Genomic DNA, 13179 nt, shown 5'->3' with positions numbered 1-13179 from the left:
GTTTCCTTTGGCCGCGCGTACTGAAAATATTTCAACCATTACGGAGCCCCTCCACCTTTGACCAAACGTGTGAGGGAACATTTAACCATACTTAATCTAATCACTGGGATGGGCATGGTTGTATAATTACTTGGCCACCAAGCTCGTCAGATCTTATGCTATTAGATATTATTTGATTATGGGGTCTGAGGTGTACAAACGAAAGGAGAATATGTGAGACGAACTGCTTAGTCTCATAATGAACGCTGTCGTCCTCATTATGGAACGTGCAGAAGCACTCAGATGACCAGTACAACAATACAACAGCTGTACTGTGACCTGAACGACAACGCTTAGAGGTGTATTGCTTCAAAGGAGTGTTCTGTCGTGTCTCTGAATATTGGTCATTTCTGGTACTCCCTATATATGTACACCATGTAATTGAAAATATCCGGACACCAGGCTGAAAATGACTTACGTGGCGCCCTCCATCAGTACTGATGGAATTCAGTATGGTGTTGGCCCATGCTTAGACTTGATGACGGCTTCTACTCTCGCAAGCATACGTTCAATGAGGTGCTAATGGTTTCTTGGGGAATGGCCGCCCATTTTGCATGGAGTGCTGCGCTGAGGCGAGGTATCGATGTTGGTCGGTGAGGCCTGGCACGAAGTCGGCGTTAAAAAACATCCTAAAGATGTTCTATAGCATTCAGGTTAGAAATCTGTGCAGGCCAGTCCATCACAGGGATATTATTGCCGTGTAACCACTCCGCCACAGACCGCGCATTATGAACAGGTGCTTGATCGTGTTGAAAGATGCAATGGCTATCCCCAGATTGCTCTTCAACTGTGGGAAGCAAGAAGTTGATAAAACATCAGTGTAGGCCTGTGCTATGACAGTGCCACGCAAAACAACAAGAGGTGCAAGACCCTCCACAAAACAACACCACACCATAACACCACTGTCTCCGAATTTTACTGTTCGCACTACACACGCTGACACATTATGTTCACCGGGCATCCGCTATACCCAAACCCTGCCATTGGATCGCCACATTGTGTACCGTAATTCATCACTCCACAGAACGTTTTTCCACTGTTCAAGCGTCCAATGCTTACTCTCCTTACACGAAGCTAGGCGTTGTTTGGCATTTACTGGCATAATGTGTGGTTTATGATCAACCGCTCGACCATGAAATACAAATTTTGTCACCTCCCGCATAACTGTCATAGTACTTGCAGTGGATCCTGATGCCGTTTTGAATTCCTGTCTGATGGTGTGGATAGATGTCTGCCTATTTATTACACATTGCGACCCTCTTCAACTGTCGGCTGTCTCAAGCGATAGACGAGGTCGGTCTCGTATGCTTTTGTGCTGTACGTGTCCCTTCACGTTTCCACTTCACTTCCACACCGGAAAGAGTGGACCTAGGAATGTTTAGGAGTGTGGAAATCTCGCGTACTGACGTATGACACAAGTGAAACCCAATCACCTGACCTAGTTCAAAGCCCTTGAGTTCCTCGGAGAGACCCATTCGGCTCTCTCACGATGTCCAATGACTATTGAGGTCGCTGATATGGAGTACCTGTCACTAGGTGTCAGCACAATGCACCTAATGTGAAAGTTGTACGGTTTGGGAGGTGTACAAAAGGTGCAGATGGCTCTCAGCACTATGGAACTTAGCTTCTAAGGTCATTAGTCCCCTAGAACTTAGAACTAGTTAAACCTAACTAACCTAAGGACGTCACACACATACATGCCCGTGGCAGGACTCGAACCTGCGACTGTAGCGGTCTCGCGGTTTTGGGGGTGTCCGGATACTTTAGATCACATAGTGTAGACACAGTTAGTAAAACAGAGCTCCTGAGGAAATCTGTGCAGTGGTAGCCATGCTGTTCTAAACGGAAGTGCTAGCGAAGGATTACAATCAGTGGTTCGAGAACTGTGGAATAATACATATATCGTCGTTTTATTAGTTGGTCTTTTATGGGAATCGCACTCCGCTGCCCTCGACAGACTTAAAAGCGGCATTTATAGTGACACCATATCACAGGTAACTGAGACATAATAAAAATAATGTGTCAAAAGTTCAAATCCTTTTGCTGCAGATGTCACCCACGAATTCATGAGGAGACGTCTTAAACGGGGGAGCGATAAAAGCTCTCTCTCAGAGGACGTGAAAGTGTTCGTGGACGAGGGGTTTCTTGTGTTTTGTGCCGTCACAGAGTGGAATTTCACATCCATTACATTGCGAACGTGAAATAAAGATCCTGCCAAGTCAGGCCTACGCCTCGCGGAGAGTAAAGTGGACAGTGAGATGCAACTTAAGTTCTACGTCCTACACTTGGGAGACAATATATTGAATGCAGTCATATGGCGCTGAATTTCATATTTGATGGTTTTTGTATTACAACGTATGTGCTATGAATATAAGGTACTTGAAAGCAGCAATACGTTGGTGATCTCTTGAAAATACGTCGTTTGAGGATGATGTGCGATTTGTTACAACTAAAAGAAGGGAACTACATATTTGCTGTAAAAGGCTTCTCGTACTGGATGCTTTTCGTGCTACAACTTATGTAGTATGAATGTATGCCGATTCATTCTATGACGTATTGATGATGTAACAAAAGCAGCTAGCTTTTGGTATAGTTTGTTATATGCGGTTAAATTGTCTTGCACCACACCAGAAGTTAATCGCAGATTGCTGAGTTCATCAGAGGTAAGTGCAATATTTTTGGGAAAATACATCAAAAGATATCTTATTGTAAAACCTATTTATTACGACCGGTTTCGGTCATTGGTGATGCTTCATGATTGCATTCTTACATTGAAGGTTAATTTTCATTATAAATGTTACAAGACAGAATTGTGTCAGACATTTTTCCATAGTTATTGATAGAGTCGCGAGGTATGAAGGCAAAGTTAGCAAGTTCGCTGTTTTGTATGTTTCATAACTGTCCGTCGGTGTTTCGTACTTGTTTAATAGAAATATGTTTCGTAATACTCTCATTTATCATAAATAATAGCACCCTCTGTCCAAGACGGAGATCTTTCGATTTTGTCAATGTGCCAAGGGCACATGGGCCAATAAAATGCAAGACTGCCGTTTACATCAGTAGATGATATCCTCCAGATTGTATTACGAAGGTAACAACATCGCTAACTTGTTGTAATGGGAATAAATGTGTGATTTAGTAGAGTCAATCAAGTAGGAGCACTGCTTTCTTTGTAGTAAGAATTACCACAGTGATCAATGTAGAATCGAGGGGGTATTCCGTGGGTTTGGTAAACTGAAATGCTTCAGGCTGAACCTATTGACTTCAAACAAATGCAAAATAGAATGTTTAAACACATGAAACATGTACCAACTGGAAAGTAGAAAACTAATCCGAAGCCATTGAAATGGAGAGGGTCAGAAGTAAGTAACTTACATTAATAGTTTATTTCATAATACAAATTTTGTCAATATTGGTTTGTAGTGAATTCTGTTTGTCTTTGTTAACTGCAGAGTATGTACCGTTTCTCTGCCAGCAAAACGCAAATCGATGTTTCCAGAATCTTCTTCGTGGTTTTCTCCGCCCTTCTTCGACGATCGCTAACAGAGTTACGCGCATCCACACATACACAGGAAAAAAGAAATCTGTGTGATTTGCTTCGAGATTTAACTGAGAACTGCCGATGGGGAGCGCAGTCGTCGCAAATCCTGGTGCAATGCAAGTTCCGTGAGATGTTGCAAATTGTTTCACAATGTGGAAAAAACACTGCAGATACCACGTGCGATATGTTTCGCGATGAAGAAACACGTCCGGTGTTCGGATGGCCTAAGGGCATGTTTAGCATTTGTACGTACTCTCGGCACAGCAGTGATTTCGTGCTCACTCCGATGAGTTCGAAACGAATTGTCAGTGGCAGACCCCTGTATTGAGCGGATTGATTTGTCGCTACTATTAGGTTTCTCTTATCCTGTTAGCCCTCCCCCTGCTGCATTCCCCTCAGCCATACCCTTATTTCCTGGCCTCTGTAACGCACTAATCTCATTACAGAGATTTCTTTCTTCCGCTTTCAAAGCGCATCGAGTTTCTGCTGGGTGCAAACGAACTCAGTCCGTCTGATTGCTTCACAGAAGGATACACAGTATCGTCACACAGGAAATAAAGAAATTCTTTTTCTGCAATTACAGGTCTAAATAGAACTGTGAATCTGGCAAATGACACTCCGAACTATCCGACGAGCAGAGTTGCATCCTTCTGATTGCAACTTGCTGGAAAAGTCTCGTCTACTCAGCGACTGATCGTCTTGATTTCTCTGAGAGGAGGCTAATTTCAAACAAGTCCTACTTTTAAGATGTTATTGAAAGTGTTCCTTTCTGTAGAGAAACATTACCGTTTAATGAACTGAATAAATGGGAAGCTAAGAATTGTAATAACCGTAGTATCCATTACTATTTCGATGTAGATGTACACAGCTTTAGCTTGATTACTTCGCTGTAGTGGCTACAGACCCCGTCGACGAAAATATTAAATCACCGGAACGAATTTGTCTCCCAGCGCTATCTCTCTATTTTGTCAGGGGGGACGTGTGAGAAAGTACTGGGTAGATATAAGGTAATGCAAATTTTACTGTTTGACAGATAATTGAACCAAATTATGTACATGTCTTTCATTGTGTTATTAGCTGTAATCTGGAGGCTTTTTCAGTTTTTTGTCTAATAAGTATTTCATGACGTCGCTGGTTACTCTTAGAACACATACTATCACATTAGGAACATTTCAAAATGTGGTAGGTTATTATTTGTAATTAAACAAACATACCTGTGTACTAGTTTTCTAATATCAGTATAACAGCTCTCACCACATATTTTTGCTTTTGAATTTGTTGTACGATACATAGGAAATTGTATTTCACAAATATATGAATAAATCAGACTGCAATGGACTTCAAAAGATTTTGAACCAGAGGAAGTTGTGTTGTAGCATGTAAAAAGCCTGAAGCAAATTTCGCTTTTTTGTGTGCAGTGGTTGAGCAGAAAATATTCACTGTACATTGAAAAATGGTGGTGGTGGGTAGTGTTTAACGTCCCGTCGACAACGAGGTCATTAGAGACGGAGCGCAAGCTCGGGTTAGGGAAGGATTGGGAAGGAAATCGGCCGTACCCTTTGAAAGGAACCATCCCGGCATTTGCCTGAAACGATTTAGGGAAATCACGGAAAACCTAAATCAGGATGGCTGGAGACGGGATTGAACCATCGTCCTCCCGAATGCGAGTCCAGTGCGCTAACCACTGCGCCACCTCGCTCGGTCATTGAAAAATGAAAGTTGCGCAAATGTAAAAAAAAAGGTTTTACTAGAATTTAAAGCAGAAACAATCCTTTTAATGTTTCCCATAGCAATACATTTGGTCTTTTTGGTCTTAATGTAGATCTTTTCTTTTAGTCTGATCCCTCTGGCGTCTCGTTTTGGCCCTTCACTGACATTTCAGAACTAACAGTACGCACACCATCCATTTCCCTTTACAGTTTTTAGCGAAGCAGTCTACAACAAATCCTGGTGTCATTAGGTCCCTGATTCCTTCAGAGTTACCATCATTGAACACGAGACAAGCAACATATGAGGAAGCTTTAACAATAGTAGACGAACAATATGTTGTCTTTGGGCGTCTCTTGTAAATGAAGTTACTACCGCTTTCGTTCTGTCTTCGTGTTCCAAAATGTGTGCATTTCTTTAATAAACCGTACTCAGTCGTAAACGGGCTCACAGCCTTATATTCTTTACAGATGTCTTCTCTGATAACAAAATACCACTAACAGGGACGCAGTCGAGTAGAAAGTATTGCACTGAGCATTCGTTGAAACAACATGGTTTTTACATCATTTATAATACAAATGGCCGCCCCGATAGCTGAGTGGTCAGCTCGGCGGTCTGTCACGCCAAGGGCCCGGGTTCTATTCCCGGCGGATCGGAGATTTTCTCCGAAGAGGGGCTGGGTGTTGTTCTCATTATCATTTCATCATCGTCAGTGGAAGACAACGGGAAACCACCACTGGAATCACTTCTCTAGACGCTCATGTGGTGGACCTCTCTGACGAGGCTTCCCCCGTGCCAAGACTTGCATTAAGGCAGAACACAAAGTTTTATAGTACGAATTAAACTCAGAAATTTTGAGGCAATATATATGTAACATGCAATGGAACAATCTAGCGGCAAAAAGAAAAAAAAAGATTCAACTTGGTTGACTAATTTTACATATCCTCCCCCCCCCCCCCCCCCCCCCCTTGAAGTAATTCTCTCTTTTCTGTACGTACAGGCAACCAGTACTTAATTGTATCCTTTCTGGCAGTCTTCACATCGTATTCCGTGTTACTGGCTGGATTACCGATCTAAGATCCGTGTATTGCAATCATAGCATGGCGAAGAGTAATTACCAATAAATGAGATAACTTTGAAAGTTGCCACTTATTTATAATGTACCATTCAGAATCCTTTGTCGTTAATTGAGGTTTTCTTTGCTTTGTAGCAGGCATTTTATTTTGCCGTCTAGTATTACTGAAGACCTATGCTGCTGCGGGTGAGGTGCTGTATAATTTTTCTCCCGTATCAGCGGGATTAAACAAAATACGGATCTACACAAGACTTTACTTAATTAGGACTAAATTCACTGACGGGAAAAAAATCGCAACACCAAAAGGTTTCACGCCAGTTGCATAAGAATCGCCCCAGTAGCGCCGCCATCAGGATGCAAATCAGGTTTGCTTTAAAACACGCTTGAACGGTCGTGTGCCTTAGGTTCTTTTGAGATTGGACATGGTGAGTTGATGTTAGTCAAGAATGCCTTTAAGGCGACAAACAAGCCATTAATCAGCACCTTGCTGAGTTTGAACGTGGTCGTGTAATAGGCCTACGAGAAGCTGGATGTTTCTTCTGCGATACTGCAGATAAACTTGACAAGAATGTAGCACTGAGTATGATGGCTGACAGCGCTAGTCACGGGAATGTACGGCCCCAAGAAGATGGTTCAAAGGGCTCTAAGCACTATGGGACTTAACATCTGAGGTCATCAGTCCCTTAGACTTAGAAGTACTTAAACCTAACTAACGTGAAGACACTACACACATCCATGCCCGAGGCAAGATTCGAACCTACGGCCGCAGCAGCAGTGCGGTTCCGGACTGAAGCGCCTAGAACCGCTCGGCCACAGCGGCTGGCGCATCAAGAAGACCGGGATCCGTTCGGTCACGTGGAACTACGGAGAAGGAAGACCATCGTGTACTGGGTATGGCTCTGGCACCTCGTACTACACCTGCAGCAGATATTTGAGCAGCAGGTGGCACTGCAATGACACAACGAACTGTTATAAACCGGTTACAAGGACAGCTAGGGGATAGACGCCCAGTAGCATAATTTGCACTGACACCAAACCATCGCCATTTTCTACTTCAAGCGAGAGCTCATTGGAGGGCAGGGTGGAGGTCTGTGATTTTTGATGAAATCTTATTATGTGCTGTGTGTTGGTTAGTAATAGGCTAGCTGAGGGCATGCAGCTAATCTGTCTGCGTGCAAGACACCCTGCACCTACATCTGCAATTATAGTCTGAGATGCGGTCTCGCTTAGCAGCAGGCGCACTCAGCAGTTAAGGGCGTGTTTTCCAACAGGATAACGTTCGTCCAGATACCGCTGTTGTAACCCAACATGCTCTGCAGTGTTGGCATGTTGCTTTGGCGGTACTCGATCAAGTGTGTCCCAAGTAGAGTGCATATAGGACATCATCGGACAACTCAAGCGTAATCCACAAGCAGCATTAACCGTCCCTCTATTGACCGACCTAATGCAACAGGCATGGACCTCTATCACACAAACTGAAGCCCAATACATGATTGCATGCTTCTATTCAATATTATGTAGGCTACACCAGCAGTTCACATTTCAGTGGCTTATGTCGTGTTCTCATGAAGTAGTAATCCTGCAATGCTAACCACTCCATGTGTTATCTAGACAAATACATTTGCCAAATATCATTACTCTAAATTTTTTATTATTTTCAACTGTTTCCGTCAAAGCTTAACAAAACGAAAACAGCTATATAATAAAGTAAATAGGACGCCACGAAATATACAACATATAGGTGCGCCAAGGGGTTAAATTCTCTCGATCTTTTATTATCCCACTACAGTGAAGTAAGAAAGTTCCTGGCAGATTAAAACTGTGTGCCGGACCGAGACTCGAACTTGGGACTTTTGCCTTTTGCGAGCAAGTGCTCTACCAACTGAGTTACCCAAGCACGACGCACGCCCCGTCCTCACAACTGGCCTGCCGGAGTGGCCGTGCGGTTCTAGGCGTTACAGTCTGGAGCCGAGTGACCGTTACGGTCGAAGGTTCGAATCCTGCCTCGAGCATGGATGAGTGTGATGTCCTTAGGTTAGTTAGCATTAATTAGCTCTAAGTTCTATTCGACTGATGACCTCAGAAGTTAAGTCGCATAGTGCTCAGAGCCATTTGAACCACTTTTTTCCTCACAACTGTACTTCTGCCAGTAATTCGTCTCCTACCTTCCAAAGTGGTGAGGACGGGTCGTGAGTCGTGCTTGGGTAATACAGTTGGTAAAGCACTTTCCCGCAAAAGACAAAGGTTACGAGCCCGAGTCTCGGTCCGGCACACAGTTTTAATCTGCCAGGAAGTTTCGTATCAGCGCACAGTCCGCTGCAGAGTGAAAATGACATTCTGGATACTGTTAAGTAATATTTGTAAATGCACAAACACAGTCATTCCAGCGTTATAACGGGTTAATGTCTACTGTTAGACACGCTTTCATGCGACTATTCGGGAATACGCTGCACGAAACTTCGACAACAAGCCTATCTTCTTTGCTAGACAGTACGATAGCCTCGCCGATCTTACAGACTTGAAAACGTTACTTTGTGTTATTTACAAGCTTTGGTTATTCCAGTCATTTTGATGGTAACCATGAACTACAGGAGCTTATTTTGGATGGTTGTCGGTTCATTTGGGACACACCTGGGAATTTTTGACTGCATATGCACTAAGATGGTTCTTAGTGCATATATAGTTAAGGCTCACCGGCCACTTGACCATCTTCTTCTCCTGTGCGAATGCACAAACAGTGCCCGAACTCTTTTGGGAATCGGCAACACGCCGCGAGTAATGAGTATAATGGGCGGCGGCACTAAGAATGTAGTGCGGGACAATACGATAAGAATGTGGGTTTCGCGGGAGGCGTGCCGCAGATAAATCCCTGCAGTCGCGCTAACCTCTGTGTCCTCAGTGGCTCAGACTCTTAGATATCCTCCGACCAGCTTCTCTCGATCCACCGATCAATGAGGCACCTATTTCTCCATTATTGTAACACGTCGCCAATTGTTTAATAGAACTCAGCTACGTCCTCCGCGCACAAAAGATTATTATCGTTTGTTTATGCTCTCCATCCCTTGCAACCCCATGCTGCTACAACATCCTGCCATTAACTGGCGGACGGTTTGGGGTTGTGTGCATGCACCCTTTTTGCCGTCGTCTGTGTCTGCACTCTGGTATGTTTTAGTCTATGGAAAATTCCCGACTAATAGTCGACTTTATCGCATAGGACTGGCCACCTCCCCAATGCCACAATCTGCACTGACTGTCAGCTCGAAGGCACTGACGAGCACCGTCTTATATGCCCCCTGAAACAAAACGTATGGCTCCTCATCCAACGAATCGTGGGCTTTTACCTCCGTGCCCCGCCAAAGACGGTAACCCCGGATTTCTTGTTGTTGCCTCAGACATTTCACTACCATCTTGCTAAGCACCATACCCTAATCTGGTTTCGAGGACAGGCTTTAGAATACCTCTTTCAAAGTGGTCAGCATACAGTCCTTGAATTCTGGTACAAAGTTGTGACCGCGCATAGCACCCTCACCCGAAAACCATCTTACAGACAAACTTTTGCCGGTTATCTCCGCAGCGTCTTCCTTGACCCCCCTCAAAGTTGGGGTGTGCCATGCCTATCTGTCACATGATGCAACACCCTTATCCACGTTTTCATGCATCGACCGAAAAACAAATAAAAAAGGAAGAAGACAGAATATGTTATATTTTGTTGTATTTAATGTTTTTTAATATTTTTTGTTTAACTAACAGTCATTTGTGTATATTTAAATGGTACCTTGAAGAAATCTTGCATAGTGAATATATATGTACATTTAGTTTGTTCAATAAAGATTATTAAAAAAAAAGAAAGACAAAAAGTGATGGATGGTGCGTCTGCCCTGTATGCAGGAGATCCCGGGTTCGAGTCCCCGTCGACGTACGTCAACGCCTGTAAGCTGCTGAAGGTGTTCATTTCATTATAATTTAATTTTTGACTGCGGTAGAGCATTGATGAGCAGACCTGCTGGAGCCTCACTTCACGTGAACGGTGGTCGTGTGGAACACTTGATGTAATGTGTTTGTCCACAAGTGCATAAATGCAGTTTCGGATCCTTGGAGACGCTGTTATAAGGTGTCTCTTTACTCAATCCGAATAAGTCGTAGGATTATTTGGGTGTTTGATTGTGCTTTAGTCGTCCCATCGTTCGCACCAGTGATAGTCAAACAAAGCTGTGCGTGTGGCTCCGTGTATTAATTTCTGATACTGATATCGGGTCTCCTGCCCGAACACAACGTCATCTTGACACAATACTTCGGCGGTCCACCTGGCCACCATTTTCAGTTGAATAAACCGTCGCACTAACTCACTGGAACTGAAATCAAACCGCAGCAGCGGCTCGTTTATAAACCGACCGTAGGCTCATTGTGCATACGCAAACATAACTGCCTCTAGCGTAAAGCACGACAACGCACCGGTAGTGACAATTCGCGGAAACGATCAGTCGATATCAAACACAGTTGACACCTTCTGATGACTGAAACAATGACCGTCGTTTTTTAATGTCAAACAAAACGGGGTTCCAACTGTTACTTAAAGGAAACCCCTTTTTCTGGCTAAACGCTTATGGTGATAGTGCTCCACGCAACGATCCTGGATCGTAACAATCATTTGTCCAATATAGGCTCTTCCTTAATGGCAGACAGTTCTGTAGACACCGGGCTTACTCAAACCCAAATCATCCTCCGATAACCGCAGCAGAGCTGTAGAATTACCTGGCGAACGGAACACATTTTTGTAACAAACTTGTTTACTACTTTTCATATTCTTGAACGTATGCTTTCCGCGATAGGTAGGAACGCCGCAGGTTTATATCTTCTATTGGTTTCCGCGAAGGTCCAGTCTGAAGAGCGCGACGGATCTGATTGTCGGTATAACAGTTCTGCTTGAACGCTGCTTTTAGATGATACATTTCTTGTGTCAAATTATCGGCATCTCAGATACCAAAATAGGATTTTGATTTTATTGAAGTATACATCAAGTTGTTCTAATTGTTTCGAGTCTTCTATTGGCTTCATAGTGTAGCACTACCAAACTTTTTCCTACGTTGTTAATGATGTATTTAATTCCAATCATATGCTGTGCAATTTCTGCTGGATTCTCATTATCTCTGCTTATGAATTTGTCAGACAGCCGGATTTCAATAGGTTCTGTCACTTCACAATCCCAATAGCACCTCGCGGGAGGAATCACTTGGTCTCATCCCACCACATTTTACAGTATGTCCTTCAGCAAGACAATGTTCCGCAACCGCAGATTTTTCTCGCAGAAATAAACGCGTGTGGCGATGGTGCTCCATGCATCGATCCTGGAACGATGTTTTCCTGGAGTTTTCGGTAAGTTTTCCACTGCTTGTCATCATATTTCATTCGCGAATCACAGAGCTTAACATCTAAACATATATATCGCATCACGTCACTCAAGAGTAGAAGTAAGCATTGTGTTAAAATGATTAACGTCGATAAAGAATTCACAGTATCCGAAATGCATCGTGTGATTCAATAAAACACGAAAAAATTGTGGCAACAGGCTTTATTATTTATTCTTCCTGTGTAAGGTTCAAATGGCTCTGAGCACTATGGGACTTAACATCTATGGTCATCAGTCCCCTAGAACATAGAACTACTTAAACCTAACTAACCTAAGGACATCACATAACACCGAGCCATCACGAGGCAGAGAAAATCCTTGACCCAGCCGGGAATCGAACCGGGAACCCGGGAATGGGAAGCGAGAACGCTACCGCACGACCACGAGTTGCGGGCATGTGTAAGAACTTGTGTAACACTCTAACGAGATAATTGCAAAGAAGCAAATAAAAGAATGAGTTAGCAAAATATGTTCCGACTCGCCTACGTTGATTGATGGCAACATTTAAGATTCCAAAATGAGATTACTAAACTTAGATTCACGGAACACCAACAAAAACTGACCATCGTAAATGAAGTTGTTCTAAAATTTTTGCTGCAGTGTACTGATGCATTTGTGTTTATAATGATTACCATTTTCACTCAACTTTCGATCATTCTTAGAGCTGTTGTTTGGTCTTACATAAGCAGTCTTAAACACACATATTGTAAGCTTGACTACAGTAGTTTCAGTAGTTTCAGTTGCCTTCATAAGCACCAATTACTTAAAGTAATTTTGTTGATTATAAAACGCGTAATACGTGTTCCATGCTGGCTAACGCGATCATATGAGCTTCATATTTACAATTGCGCAAGGAATTCCTATTGTTACATCTAAAAATGTGTTATGTGATTTAGATCTTTTATCATAAATTCTCCATTTCTCCATTTTCGTGTTTCAGTTCTTTATTTATCTGGTGATGGGCTAATAATCGCCCGAAACTATTCATGACTGAACTAATAAATCTTTTCATATCAAGTGGTTTATTAGCTAATTCCCCGATAGTCAGTTGCGGATATCCTGTCAACCAAATTCAGAACTCAATAAAACAGTGTGGGCAAGCAACAAAATGGGTTTATCATCTTGATGTACCACATACAGGATGGTTAGAAACAGTGTGGAAAACTTGTAAGGGTACTCCAAGAAAGGTTATGCTGAGAAATAATTGTTAAGAACAAAATTCGATATGTTGCGCTTTTTCCGAGTTGCTTAACAAAGAGGTTAGGCAATCAGGACGTCGTGCACAAAACTTCAAGCAGCCTGTCCTTCGTTTGGTTTCCTCAGCACGAACAAATGTAGCTTTTGCGCACCTAACTTAAATTTCTCACTTTCGAAAAAGGCACGCTGTTACTGGTAATGGGCATTTCGAAA

The 13179-nt window shown here is 43.0% G+C and overlaps 1 protein-coding gene and 1 non-coding gene across 4 annotated transcripts in view; both read right to left on the bottom strand.

Annotated features, from left to right (window-relative positions):
- LOC126278199 (leucine-rich repeat-containing protein 24) overlaps positions 1 to 13179 on the bottom strand; it is a 1518316-nt gene that overhangs the window by 948046 nt on the left and 557091 nt on the right. The gene's annotated exons all lie outside the window — the stretch shown is intronic.
- Positions 5207 to 5279, bottom strand: Trnaa-cgc (transfer RNA alanine (anticodon CGC)). The gene has a single exon. It is a non-coding gene; the product is annotated as a tRNA-Ala (tRNA).

This window comes from Schistocerca gregaria, chromosome 6 (genome assembly GCF_023897955.1).
Source record: "Schistocerca gregaria isolate iqSchGreg1 chromosome 6, iqSchGreg1.2, whole genome shotgun sequence".
In the NCBI taxonomy this organism is placed as follows: domain Eukaryota; kingdom Metazoa; phylum Arthropoda; class Insecta; order Orthoptera; family Acrididae; genus Schistocerca; species Schistocerca gregaria.
The sequence above is the reverse complement of the archived record's forward strand: the minus strand, read 5'-3'. Positions and strand labels throughout refer to the sequence as shown.